Source organism: Sphaeramia orbicularis, chromosome 12 (genome assembly GCF_902148855.1).
Source record: "Sphaeramia orbicularis chromosome 12, fSphaOr1.1, whole genome shotgun sequence".
NCBI classification, from domain to species: Eukaryota; Metazoa; Chordata; class Actinopteri; order Kurtiformes; family Apogonidae; genus Sphaeramia; species Sphaeramia orbicularis.
The window spans coordinates 62,681,884-62,695,851 of NC_043968.1; the positions used below are offsets into that span (position 1 = coordinate 62,681,884).

Below are 13,968 nucleotides of genomic sequence, written 5' to 3' on the forward strand. Positions count from 1 at the left end.
GATTTTACGTCATTTATTTACATATATTGAAAGGATTAGTGTTTAAAAAGTTCTTATCATCATCTCATATTTGTGCATATGAGTCCTAACTTTCTAAAATCTAGAATATTATTTCACTGAAATTGTGATTAAACATTATTTTCTACTAGAATGTAGTTGATAAACTCATTTATGCTGCAATATCTACTGAGTCTTAGTTTTATTTCTGGTAAAAAGAAAAACAAACAAACAGAAAAATGTGTGCAGTTTGTAAAAGACATATGTGTGTGTGAATGCGTGGCTGTGTGTTACAGAGAATCAAAGGCCATGGTACGGTGTCAGCTGGATGTGGATGGAATGTGACACGACTAACCGCTCCGTGCTGTGGCACACAAATACCACCGACGTCACCTTCGAATGGACCTTTTCTTTGCTGCCCACTGGCACACACACACACACACACACACACACCCACCCACAATCGCACAGAAATGCACCTATAATGCACCCTGCAGTATGATCACACAGAAACAATCTGAGCTGTGGAGAGTCCGCAGTCAGAACTGTGCCGCTGTTGATTGTGTGGTTTCTTTGAAGGGCAATTTCATCTGGCTGACGGAAACCTGTGTGTGAGGGAGTGTGTGTTTTTTCAGCACCAGGGGGTCAGTCACTTGGGGTGTTAGGGAATTTTCTTTCAAAATATTCCTGTGTAATTGTATAACTCTGCATATGTGCTCATGTGTTCATTCATGTATGAGTTCATTTTGTCCGTATAACCTGCGAGTGCTTGTCTGTGTGTGTGTGTGTGTGTGTGTGTGTGTGTGTGTGTGTGTGTGTGTGCGCGCTGCATATGAGTGTGTATCACAGGCTGGCATGAGGCCAAAGTTAATAGAAATGTTAGTGTTTTAAATGCCTTCTTGGATCTAACAGGACATGTGCAGGCATAGAAGCATGCCAGTGAGGTTTGTGTACAAGAGAGTTCGCATTTAATGCAAAGACACTGATGGATCCAGTCAGTCATCTATAAGTCCGACCGTCCTCTAAGTATGAGGGTTGAGGGTGTGGACGATGAGAGGGAAGAGGCAGATGTTCTAGATTTCCAGGAACACTCAAGAGGAAAGAAGATCCCTGAAAACGTCTCCTACACCGTCACTAGAATTACAAATATTTGTACCTCTTCTGATGAAATGATTGTTTGATTGGTAATGTGATTTATTCTTGATACATAAAGTGTAACTGGGACTCGGTATGTAATCATTATACCTGGTTAAATGTGATCACTGATGTGTGTGAATAGGAATAAATGTGTCTAAAAACTAAAGTATTACAGCTTTATGGGCAACAGTGTATATGGATGCAACTACATACTACTATTATTCTTCCCATTACTATTATTATTGATGATTATTATTATAAGTTTTATTTAATCTCAGAATATTTTGATGCTAAAACCTAATTTGTTGTACAACCAAGAAAATATATATTACCCCCCTCGTAGACTATTGTCGTAAATTTGCCTCAATATTCCACTGTTTGTGCTGTTCAACATTCTAATTATGTTCCCTGGTTATTTATGTTCCCTGACATTTTTGCTTTGGTTGGATTGTTGATTGGAATGGCTAATCAATAGTAACATCAATTAAACAATCTACATACCTGAGACTGGAAAATGTGTTTAATTGCTATTATGACAATTATGCCATTCATGGCCATTGTTATTAATTTGCATGATAGTTATAATTAAATGAACAATCTACATTTTATTTAAGAGCAACAACAATTTTGTTTTCTGTAACTGTAATTAAATTTAAGCAGTAAGGGGTTAATGTGCAACCGCAATGTAAATATTTAAATTTTTAAAAAAAATTTGAATTCTAATTTTAAATTTATATAAATATTTATATTAATACCACATTTCTTATTTTTCCTCTTTATATTTAATTTTTCACTCATTTGTTGTTTTTCTACCAGTCTTTTCTCTGCACTTGCTGTTGACTGTGAAAATTCCCCACAGTGGAATAAATAAAGTCTTATCTTATTATGTTATGTTATTTTATCTTATAGGTGGTAAAACTGTTAATTCTGAAACAGTAAAAACCTAACAGGAAATACACTCAGCACATGGTGATTAAAGCAAAAACCAAACCATACAGTACATTTTAATAAAACAACTAAAACCAAACAAAACATAAATCCAGAGAAGACTCATACAAATGCTACCAGCAGTTTTCATTTTGAGTCTTCCTACCTGAGGTTGGTGCTGTGTGTACATTAACACAAAGAAAACTTTAACGTTAATGGTTGAAGCACCTGTGGTTGACGTGGCCCTCATCAAATTGATCTACAAAGCCCCCCCCCCACCCCAATACCTCCACCACCTCCGAGGCCTCACTGAAGGAAAAGACAGAAGAATTGGCAGCAAGCCTGGGAGAGGATGATCTTAAAGGCTGGTTTAAGACGGTACATTGTGTTTAAGAAACTGTGCGTGGAGGCTGCTGAGGCAACAATCAGCCTAATGCCATGTTCAGGAAAAATCATTTGACCTGGAACTTTGAGCAGCTGACAGGAAGTTTGGAGAAAACTATGAAGGCACGAGTTGGAGATGATAGGGATTCTAACGGTTATAGTGAAAACAGTGTTAACCAAAGTATCTCCAAGAGTCTAACCCAAAAAGACCCAAACATCCACCAGCGAGCAAAAGTATCCACTGATCTAAACTGTTTAATACCTGTTGATCCAGTAATCCTATCAATACATGTAAATAATAGGAGTAAAATGTAGTTTGTCATCTTTTCATGGTCATCAGATATGACCCATTTAGACGTTCGGAGGCTCTGTAGTGAACGTAGGACCACCATCATCTTCTACAACAATGATTCACCAGTAAAACTCATGGAGTTAGGTCAATGACAGTGGATGGAAACACTGGATTTATGTTCAATAAATTATATATTTTACTGAAAAAGTCACTTATTCCTCATTTTCACGATGAAAAATACAGAACATAATGAGGTGGAGATAGTTTTAGCCTTATTCTAAGTGCAGTTGTAGCGTAGGTTCATTACATCAGAAAATGTGTTTTTTTTGTGTGTGATGAAAGCAGATGTCTTGTGTCTGAGCATGTTTACTAATTTCATCGCTGGCTGTAGAAGTGCTTATGTCAAAAACTGGCGGGGGAGTGCATTAGAGGAGAGCGTCAAAACAAATCAGATGTAAGTGCAAAAAAATGCAATTTTTACTTTGAAAACAACATCCATGACTCAGCCTCTGAGTGACAGAAATCATATGTAATCTTGGCGTAGATGCACATGTCCTTTAGAACCACTCGGGCTTCCACTCGCATTAAAATCTGTTACATTTTAATATAAATCCGTCATCCATTAGATATGTTTGCATGCGCAGCTGGAATGCAATTTCATTTGAAATAAGGCAATAAATTGGGTATGACAGTCTGTACTGGGTAAGGTTAAGAGGTGATTTTTTCTATATCTGTCATCCAATAGTGTTTGTAAAAAAAAAAAAAAAAGGAATGCTTTCCTTCTCCATAACTGGTGCTCTCCATCTGCAACCTTTAATTAAAGCAAAAAGGAACAGACATTTAAAGCTCTGCAACTGCACAACCCTCAACCAGAGCATAACTGCAATCCCACGTTCAAAGAAAACATCTCAATCGCAGAGTTTTTCACGTCTTTCATTATAAAACTTAGGTGGTTGTCTTATTGGTTGGTCAAGTCTGACACTAGCCAAACCCAAACACATTAGATGCTTTTTTTTTTCCTATTAATCACAGTTTTTAGTGTCCTTAAATGCACCAGCAAGTCTGATTACAAAATTATAGATAATGATAATCCAGCGGTTACACATGACTGAGCCATTGAGTTTGGCCACCAAGTGCAGTTGGCCCCTGATAAGAGGGTCCAGAATATTAAAAAAAATATATTACAAATATGACTAAATGCTTTATCAGATAAACTAGTATTGGATGAACGGTCTGCAGACTTGCAGTAATTATAAAGTGCAGACTATAAAAACAGGGTTTTTAATGAAAGTTGCTCTTCCCTTATTTACTCCCTGAGTTGATATTGTCACACTGGAAATATATTTTCCAAATATAACTAAATACCTTATTAGATAAACTAGTCCTCAATGAATGGTCTGAGACTTGTAGATATCATAAAGTGCAGTGTTTTTAAAGAAACACTTTTCTTTCATTTACATTCTATTTATACATTGTTTTTTTATAGTTTCCACATGCTTTTCATTGAAAATAACACTAAACACTGTAGTTATTTTATATGTGTTTTAAGTATATTTCTACCCGTATTCTTAACCAACAGGGTTCACCATGAGTGTGCATGCATGTGTCCACATGATGTGAGGCTACATTTTTATGCCTGCGCATCTATGAATGACATGTTGGTTTTATATGTTTCTCTTCAAAGGTTCAATTCGTGCCCCTGCATCACTTAAGAGAAAAAGAAACTGAGACTGGAGAAGGACAGAGACTGAATAACAGCTGAGGAAAAGAGGGGTTTAACCCATAAAGACCCAAACATTCAACCAAAAGCATCTACAGATCTAAACTGTTGAATACCTGTTGATCTACTAATCCTATAATAATTGGTGTAAAAGGCAATTTGTCATCTTTTCATGGTCATCAGATATGACCCAACTGGATGTTCAGAAACTCCGTAGTTAGAAACACCATCATCTTCTATAACATTGATTCACCAGTAAAACCAGTAAAACAAGATGGAGACACTGGGTTTATGCTTAGTTAATGATATATTTTACTGAAAAAGCCACTTTTTCTTCAGTTTTCTCTGTTTCTGATATAATAACCCTCAACTTTAATCTGAACTTTAATGAAAATCTACATGATCACCACGTTAAATGTGGGAAAGTACCTGATTTTCATTTAAAAATTAAAAATACAGAAAAAAAAAAAAAAAAAAAATAAAAAAAAAATATATATATATATATATATATATATATATACACACACACACACACACACACACACACACACACACACACATATATATATATATACACACACATATATTAGGCCTGTAACGGTACACATACCAAAACGGCACAGTATGCTGAGAAAAAGAAAAAGGAACGAAAGACGTTGTTCGATGCGGAACTTTACATCCATACAAGTTCCACAGGGACATATTGAGGGAGCGCACATTGACCCGAAATAGGAAATAGCAGCTGCCATAAGGTAAAAAAGTGGAATCACATCAGGTGCCGGTGAAAGAGACGTTGATAAGACAGACGTGGTTTGCCGCCTATGAACTACGGTAGTTCTAAAACACTGACACTAGCTCTCTCTCTCTCTCTCTCTCTCTCTCTCTCTCTCTCTCTCTCACGCATGCTGTATAATAGAAGAATAGAACCCAGAAATTGGACATTGAAAGTATGTAAAGTTTCACTTTCGCTTCACGCCAGCGTTATTTACGTTAGTTATGGACCGGTATATAACTGTACACCCCCCCACCAGCCCTGACCAAAACAGAAACCAAAAAAAAACCCAGAAACAACTTTTTCAACACAGATCGCACCCTGCACACACAGACACAACTGCTCAAAGTAGCCTAAACAATTTGTTAGCTGTCCTAAAATAAATAATTTGGTTAATATTGTTGTCAATGTTGCTCTTAAATTTGTTAAAACAGAATGCAAGTTTGCACTCTTCTTAATGTGGATTTTTTTTTTTTTTTTTTTTTGTTAATTATATGCAGAATGTGAACTGACAGAACAGTGATTTTGATTTTTGTTGTTTGTTCAAAACTACCTTTCAGGGAAAAGTGCAATACTAATGTTTAACATACATTTAGTAATATTTTATGTATTTTATTTTCTATTTGATTTATAGCAGCAGAATTACATTATTCCTGTTTTTCTATATTCTATATTCAAAAATTGGGGGGAAAATGTTCAAAAATTCATAAATGCATTAAAGACATTTTGAGGGGTTTTCTTTCTTTCCGTACTGAACTGAAAATTTTGTGTATCGTTACATGCCTAATACATATACTTAAGAAAAGTTACAAATAGGTAAAAAAAAAATATTTGGGAACTGTCATAAAAGTAGCACTGGGTCATTATGGGTTAAGGTAAATAAACCTTTGATAGTGAACAAAATGAAAGCTTTGGTTGTAATAATCATCTGCTTATAGTGATCCTTTTGCTCCAGATGTGATCTATATATGCTGTTTCCACTATATCTGCAAACTTGTCCACAAAATTGAGTACTATTTATTTACATAATTTCTGTTTTTAACTCTAGCATGTTCTCCTGCAACACTGATTCATCAGTAAAACCCATGGAGTTTTTTTAGTCAATGACAGTAGATGGACACACTTGTATTTACTTTCACTTATTGATATCTTTGTTGAAAAAGTCACTTTTGTCAGTTTTCTCTGCTTTGATATAATAACATTTGAATTAACTCTGAGTTTTCATGACTATCTAAATTAAAAAAAAGGAAATTAAATATGGGAAATATATGATTTACAGTGAAAAATGCAGAACATAGAGGATAATATAATTATAAATGGTGATACATCACTTGAGAAAGGTTTAATAGAGAGAAAAATTCATCTGGGAAGTGCCACAAAAGTAGCACTGGGCCAGTATGGCTTAAGGAAGCAGAGAGATACTAAGCAGAAAGGGCAGATGGGACTCCAAACAACTGAAGACAGAATCCAAGGTAAGTAGCAAACAAGATAAAAAAGACGTTGGACACAGGAGACCGTAAAATGGAGATAAAAACCAAACAGGAGCAGTGGGAGATAAGAGCAGGAGTGGTGTAAATCCACAGATGAGGGGAGAACCAAAGACGGCATTGAAGATGGAGAATGGTAAAACAGCGAAGAGGGCAGAGGAAACACGTTGTGAAGAAAGCAGGAGGAAAAACATGAGAAAAAAAAAAGGAAGGGAGCATGGGAAAGAAGCAAAGAAGGGGCTGGGAGAAAAGGAGGAGAGTTGGAGTGAGCTTTATCCAGCGCTTGGGTGATGAAATCATGAATGACCCCCCGCCGTGGACTGCTCTTTCAGGGTGCGTCGCCATTCACACATGCACACCCACAAACACACATGAGAACACAATGACGCCAAATTGGCTGAAACACATTCACATATATATTTCCTCTTTCTGTGCTGTTCGGTTATAGACACGCACAAAAAACGGGAACCCCCGAAAAATCACCAAATCCCATCTGGACCATGATCCCAAGCTTCCATACTGTTCGACCCCCCCACCCCCCTTCACAGCTTCCTTCTCTGGCTTGTTTTTTCTTTCCTTTTTTCTCCTCTCCATCTCTTCTCACCGTAAATGTAAGGTGACAGTCCGTGGCCAGAGATGGAGGACGAGAGTGAGAGTCAGAGAAAACAGAGGACAAGTCAGCGGACCACATCTGGACAAGAAGAGATGGAATGGGAAATACATTAAATGGACAAAAGTATTATAGTATATGGCACATGATGAATTCAGGTGTTTCTTTTCTAACAGGGGTCTGGGCTACAAAACAATACTGACAAATCATTATATAGTTTTTTTTTTTTTTTTTTAATTTATTTGGAACATGCAAAGCAACAAAATAAAATAAAACAAAGCAAAATAAGACAAAAACAAAATAACATTTAAATGAACAGAATCTATCTTCAAGTACGTGCAAGTCTGAATTTTGCATGGTCAAAAAGGAGAAGGAAGAAGTATAAACTTACAAATTTTTTGTTTATAATATTCATATAAAAAGCCAATTTCTTATTTTCTCTTTATATTTTCATTTATTCACTGGTTTGTGTTTTTTTTCTACCTGTCTTTTCCCCACATGTTGCTGCTGTTATCTTATCTTATCTTATCTTGGGATAAATATCATTACATTGCATTGATAAGTTAGTTTGGTTTAAATTGTTATATTTGCTTCCAAAATGCCTCAGAAATGGTTTTTACTTAATTTCTCTCAACATCGATTTTTAAAATGTATTTATTTATTGTTTATCCATGACTATGATTTTAAGTGTTCTACTTCTAAAGGATACTCATCTCTACTGTCCAACCACATTTTCTCTTTACATTTGTGTAATTTCTTTCATTGCAAGAACTGACATCAAATGAATCCTGTGCAGCTTCATTGGAGTTTATCATTTTACAGCAACTTTCAACAACAATACAGAGAGAAAAAAAAAAAAAAAAAAATCCATCACAGCCGAGAGAGACACCAAACATCTTAACTGACAATACAGCTGCAGCCACGAAGAGCTTTCAAAAAACAGACTTACTTATTCTGGTCTGGAAAACTCAGCTATTGCTATTGCTTTCCTCACCCTAAATATAAAAGTCGTCTGCAGAATGGAATAAATTTGCACATATTTATGAGTGGGGGAAGAGACATTTTGGGAAGCGCAGGGAAGCAGAGGAAAACTAAGTGTGGCTTTAAAGGAACGAGGGTGAACGAAAAGGAGTTGTTTCGCTGTATTTTTGACCCAAAAAAAAAAAAAAAAAAAAAAAAAGAATGTGCTCAGTTAAAGAAGCTGTCTGTAGTATTTATTATCATCATCATAATCATCATCATTATTAATAATAATAATAATAATAATAATAATAATAATAATAATAATATAAAGCTGGAAACCAAATTATTTAATAATAAGTATCAGTCATATTATAGTATATAGTATAGATATGCTTAGACTTGGAAGGTGATTATTGTTATTAATTATATAAGGAGAAGGGGTGGGAGTTTATAAGTTACACTTCTTCTCACTCTTTTTTGAGTATGTATTATATGTCTTACATCTAATGTTTTGTTTATTTATTTTCTTCTGTTTTGACATTCATATTCCAAATAAATACATCAATCAATCAATACATCAATCAGTATTTCTACTGTAAAATATTCAATGACCATTTAAGTATCATTGGAGTGTCTGGAGTAAAGAGTCATGAAATTACACCAAATATGCCAGTGTATTAGACTGTCGAGATATGAACTGAATCTATCTGCGATTTGTGGTTTTACTGTGACTATTTTGTGTCTAAAAACAGGGCTAAGCTTACAGAGCTAAAATATAAACTATCAGCTCACAGAGTATGTGAAGTTTATATTTCTATGAATGCGTCGTCACAGTGTTCATGGCTCTTCATATAATTTATCACAGTGCTCTGAGGTTTGCGCACTGCAAAAATCAAATTCTTACCAAGTGTATTTTTCTCATTTCCAGCCAAAATATCTCATCAAACTTGAAATAACACATAATCACCTAAAGAGTAACTTGTGAGAAATAAGAAGTTATTTTTAGACAACAGATCTTGAAAATCTTATTTCAAGAAACCTTACCAAGATAATTTTCACTTGTTCCATTGGCAGATTTTTTTTGCTTGAATTAAGCAAAAAAAAATCTTGAGTTAAGAGAAATGAGAAAAATACGCTTGGTAAGATTTTGATTTTTGCAGTGTGTGTGTGTTTGTGTGTGCAGAGTCCTAACCCAAGCTTGTGTTGAATGGACTAAAACACTGGTATTGTTTTATTTATAAATCTACTTCCATCATATTTACTTTAATTACTACAGTCTTTGATCCCAGAATCTGTTATATCTACGTGTTCTAAAAGTCAGGACAGAGCTGGGAAAGAAAGCTTTTAAATATTCTGCTTCCACTGCCTGAACCAACATACAGAAGGAGATAAAACTGAACTGGTCTGTGTAAATACATTCAAAGTCATTCAAAATCAATGGGGAAAGGATACATTTGGATGGAGATGTTTTTCTAACTGACTGAATTCAAGTTCTGCTTTCAGATGCTTTTAAGGAATATTGTTGTTATACTTGATTCATTGATGGTGTTTTATATGTATGTTATTAGTATGGTGTTTTATGTGTTTTCAGTGTGGATATAAGGCTTTAATTTGTACTTTCTGTAACTTCTGCTGCTGCTGTCTTGGCCAGGACACAAGCTTTTTAACCCATGAAGACCCAAACATCCACCGGTGACCAAAATCATTTACTGATCTAAACTGTTTAATACTTGTTGATCCACTAATCCTATCAATACATGTAAATAACTGATGTAAAATGCAGTTTGTCATCTTTTCATGGTCATCAGATATGACCCATTTGGACGTTCAAAGGCTCCGTAGTCAACGTGGAAACACCATCATCTTCTACAATAATGATTCACCAGTAAAACCCATGGAGTTGGATCAATGACAGTGGATGGAAATGTTTGGTTTATGTTCAGTTAATAATATATTTTACTGAAAAAGTCATTTTTTGTTTAGTTTTCTCTGTTTTTGATATAAAAACCCTAAATTTTAATCTGAGCTTTAATGAACATCTACATAATCAGTAAATGAAATATAAGAAAATAGGTGATTTTCATTTAAAACTGCAAAATACAGAGCAAAATATTAGAATAAATGGTGGTAAATTACTTAAGAAAGCTTAAAAATAGAGAAAAGATCATTTTGGAACATTTAGGAAAAGTAGCACTGGGTCTTTATGGGTTAATCTCAATGAGTCTTGTTTTTTTTGGTTGAATAAAGGTTAAATACAAAAAAAAAAAAAGTAAGACACTATTTTATTTGGACCAACTATCAAAACAAGCATCTGTGAGTTTTAGTTTGAAGAAGAAAACTTGATGATACCATAATACAGATGAATGTAAAAAATGAATTTCATACTTTATTCAGCATATTCACTCTGTGGATACTAAGTGTGTTCTGGTGCATGATTTTCCCCTGATGTTGATTGTTTGGAGTATTAATACTACATCGAACCCCTTTGAGTGCCCAATATGTTATGTCACCAACAGATCAACACATGGAATATTCTATTAGAGGTTGAATTAGGGGTAAAATTAAAGAGCACTGAGGAAGGAAGGGGAGGAGCAGGAGAATGAAGTGCCCTCACAGAATGAAAAGAGAACCATGTTCTTCTGATGCATCATGGGAAACCACACGCAGACTCCATAATACTAGGTTTATGCCCTGATACAAATTCAGGCATGATTAGGATATGTGATTTAGTGACAGGCTGTGTTATCTGCAAAGGATTTCTGCAGCTGTGTGATGTGAAAACAGGCCTCTGTTTGATGGTGCAAATTGACAGTTTTAAAGCTTCTTAAGAGAAACGTGACATAAATCAAAACACTTTCTGCCAATCTCGGTTGAGCTCCTCGGGGAGTTCGTTGCACTGACATGTTTACACTGACAGCAAATTATTTCTGGAAACTTTTAAAGATAATAATTAAATTAGATTAATTTTTTTTAATAACGTACCATTTAAGCATAAAAAAACAAAAAAAATCAAAAAATAGATCCAAGATCAAAAAATATATGTATACGAACAACATTTTATGTCTGTTTTGTATTTATAGAACTACTTTCATGTAAAAGCTGTGAAGACAGAAGGAGAAAGATAAATATATAAATTAAAAATGACAAGGCAAAGTGGGATGAAGGCAAAAAAAAAGGGAACAGTAAACACAGTGCTTAAAGTATGTGCAAAGTATTTTTTGCCTTAAACCTTTTAAATCCTCTTATCAGACACCCACAGGGGACAAAACTGCACTTTACGATGTACAAACAACAGCTTGTGATGTTAAAATACAACTATATTACACTGTTGCTGCTGTGAAGTTTACCAGTTTTATCTCATTCTCAGGCCTACTGACTACACGTGTTTCAGTTCATTTGTATTCAGCCTTTTCTCATGCGGGGCCAAATGTCTTTTCAGGAATCTCTGCTCGTCTGTGATTTTATCTACAATGGTAATAAAAGTACAAATTGAAAGGTATCATCCTGGCGATATGAGGTGACCTCAGCTTCACCTTCTGCAGCCGATCACAAATACTTGACACAGAAATAGAGGATAATAACAGCTAATAATCATGAACATGAAGGCACTTAACGGTACATCGGTGTGAGATAATTCAGATTAGAAGTCTTGGGCCGGATTCAAAAAGACGGAAAAGCTAAAACAGATAGCAAAAAATCAGCCTAATGTCAATGTAAACAAACAATTTCCACCCGTCATTAAACACAATTAACACCCCTTTCTCAGGTTACTTTTATCGCGGCTCCATCGCTTGCGTGCCATTAAAAAGAAATAGGTTCACAATCCAGTTGGCGTAAGCATATTCAAGGCGGCGTTATTTCAGGAATTCAAAGGCGTGTTTTCGGCTTTACTCATTATTTGGAGATGATGGCGGTAAACAAAATACTGTGGCTCCATTTCAAGGTGTCTGAATCTTAATTACATTTTTAATAAACTCCCTGGCATGCATGCGTATGAATATGTGTATGTGTGTGTGTATTTATGCACACAAATGACTCAAGAGAGTGGCAAAAAATTGCGTTTGTGTGCTTCTCTGCTTTCGCTAAAGGGTAATTTGTGGACTGAAATACACACACACACACACACACTGACAGACACGCACACGGTCTGCCAGATGCTACATGGGCTGTATCTGGTGAACTCTTGGACACGCAGATATTGAAGCTTCTAATGGCTATCATTAATCACATGATACTAAATCACTTTAGAGATAGTGAGGGAGGGGAGGAGGGGGGGTAAACCAGGAGATGTGATAGAAGACAAAGGTAAGAGAGACTGAGAACGAATCTAAGGACGGCAAACAAACAAACAAAAAAAAAACACACGAGGAGATATACAAGACGATGGCAAGATTGATTTAACTAATCTCTCGCTCTCTCGCAAACCGCTCATTTATCTGGTTTCTTTATCATTTCCTCCCGTAGGTATGAAAAAAAAACAGCAGAGAAGAGCTGAGAGTTTAAAGATATATGTGTATTGTTTAAGATTATACGATAGGACAATCTTGATGCCTTTAGCGAAACAGAAGAGCGGAACAGAGCAGGATATTATTGGCTGGTCTGGCTGTGTAAATGGCAGCAGATGTATTCTCCTGAGTCACCTCTGGGTCGTGTGTTGGGCAGTAACCGGTCCCATGTAGCAGGTCATTAAATCACAGAATAAAGAAAACCAGTACCATTACTATCCAGAATGTAGGTGATACATTTAAATACAATATGTCTGAGGCTGCAAGCAGTGATTTTCTTCACTGTTGATTATTCTAATGATTTTTATGTCAGTGAATTGATGTGTTTCCCAAAGCCCAAGATGAAAACATATTGTATTTACAGTCACATGGGATTAAAAAAAAACTGAAATATGTCAAGTTAAACCAGCTGTAATTAAAGAATTTGGGTGTTTTGTTTTTTTTTAATCTAAACTGATGATAAATGACCAAAAATAGTTTTCATTTAACTTAATAGTCAAAAAACAATTGGTTAACTCAATGTGGGTCATTATTTTCAACAAAAACAATTTCTTTACCATACATGAATGCCTACTTTTGATTTATTTCTGGACAAAGACTATCAGTAAAGCTGTTATAAATGTGAATCCAACGCCATGAGGCTGATTTATTTCTCCGTCTGCTCAAACTCCAGTCATTTGGTCATACGTTCATGTTGCATTTGACTCTAGTCTGTCAATCAGTTCATTCTGTCTGCCATGCCAGGCTGATGACAGAACAATGTCTTTCAAAATTGGAAACTCTAAGTTAGAGTGAAAGCTAAAGACATAATTATTCATCAGTGCTGTAAACACAGAATTAGAAAGCAGTTATTAAAACAGATTCAGTGTTCCTGCTTTTTAAACAAGGTAGTTACTGATGTGTCACATATTACATGAACTGATCTAATTGCCAGCAAAATAAATCCGAAGCAAACAGATTGTCGCAGGTGTGTTCATTTTATAACAGAGTGACTGTGGTGATCTGTCACTGTGTTGTTTGTTTTTTGCTCTTTTCTCTTTTTCTACTGTTTGAGGAGTATTTATGTACAGTACATCTGACCGATAAAGAAGCACCTTTAGCAAAAAACAAGGATGGATATAGGAATAGAACAGAACACAACACAACAGAATGAAATACAATGGCACTGAATCAA

The 13,968-nt window shown here is 35.3% G+C and overlaps 1 protein-coding gene and 1 long non-coding RNA gene across 4 annotated transcripts in view; one reads left to right on the plus strand and one right to left on the minus strand.

The window, feature by feature from the left end:
- Nucleotides 1-13,968, minus strand: part of cntfr (ciliary neurotrophic factor receptor) — a 392,344-nt gene that overhangs the window by 119,716 nt on the left and 258,660 nt on the right. The window lies entirely within an intron of this gene.
- On the plus strand, nucleotides 4,601-10,215 carry LOC115430228 (uncharacterized). The gene is made up of 3 exons (XR_003936905.1): nucleotides 4,601-4,670; nucleotides 6,566-6,569; nucleotides 10,132-10,215. It is a non-coding gene; the product is annotated as an uncharacterized LOC115430228 (long non-coding RNA).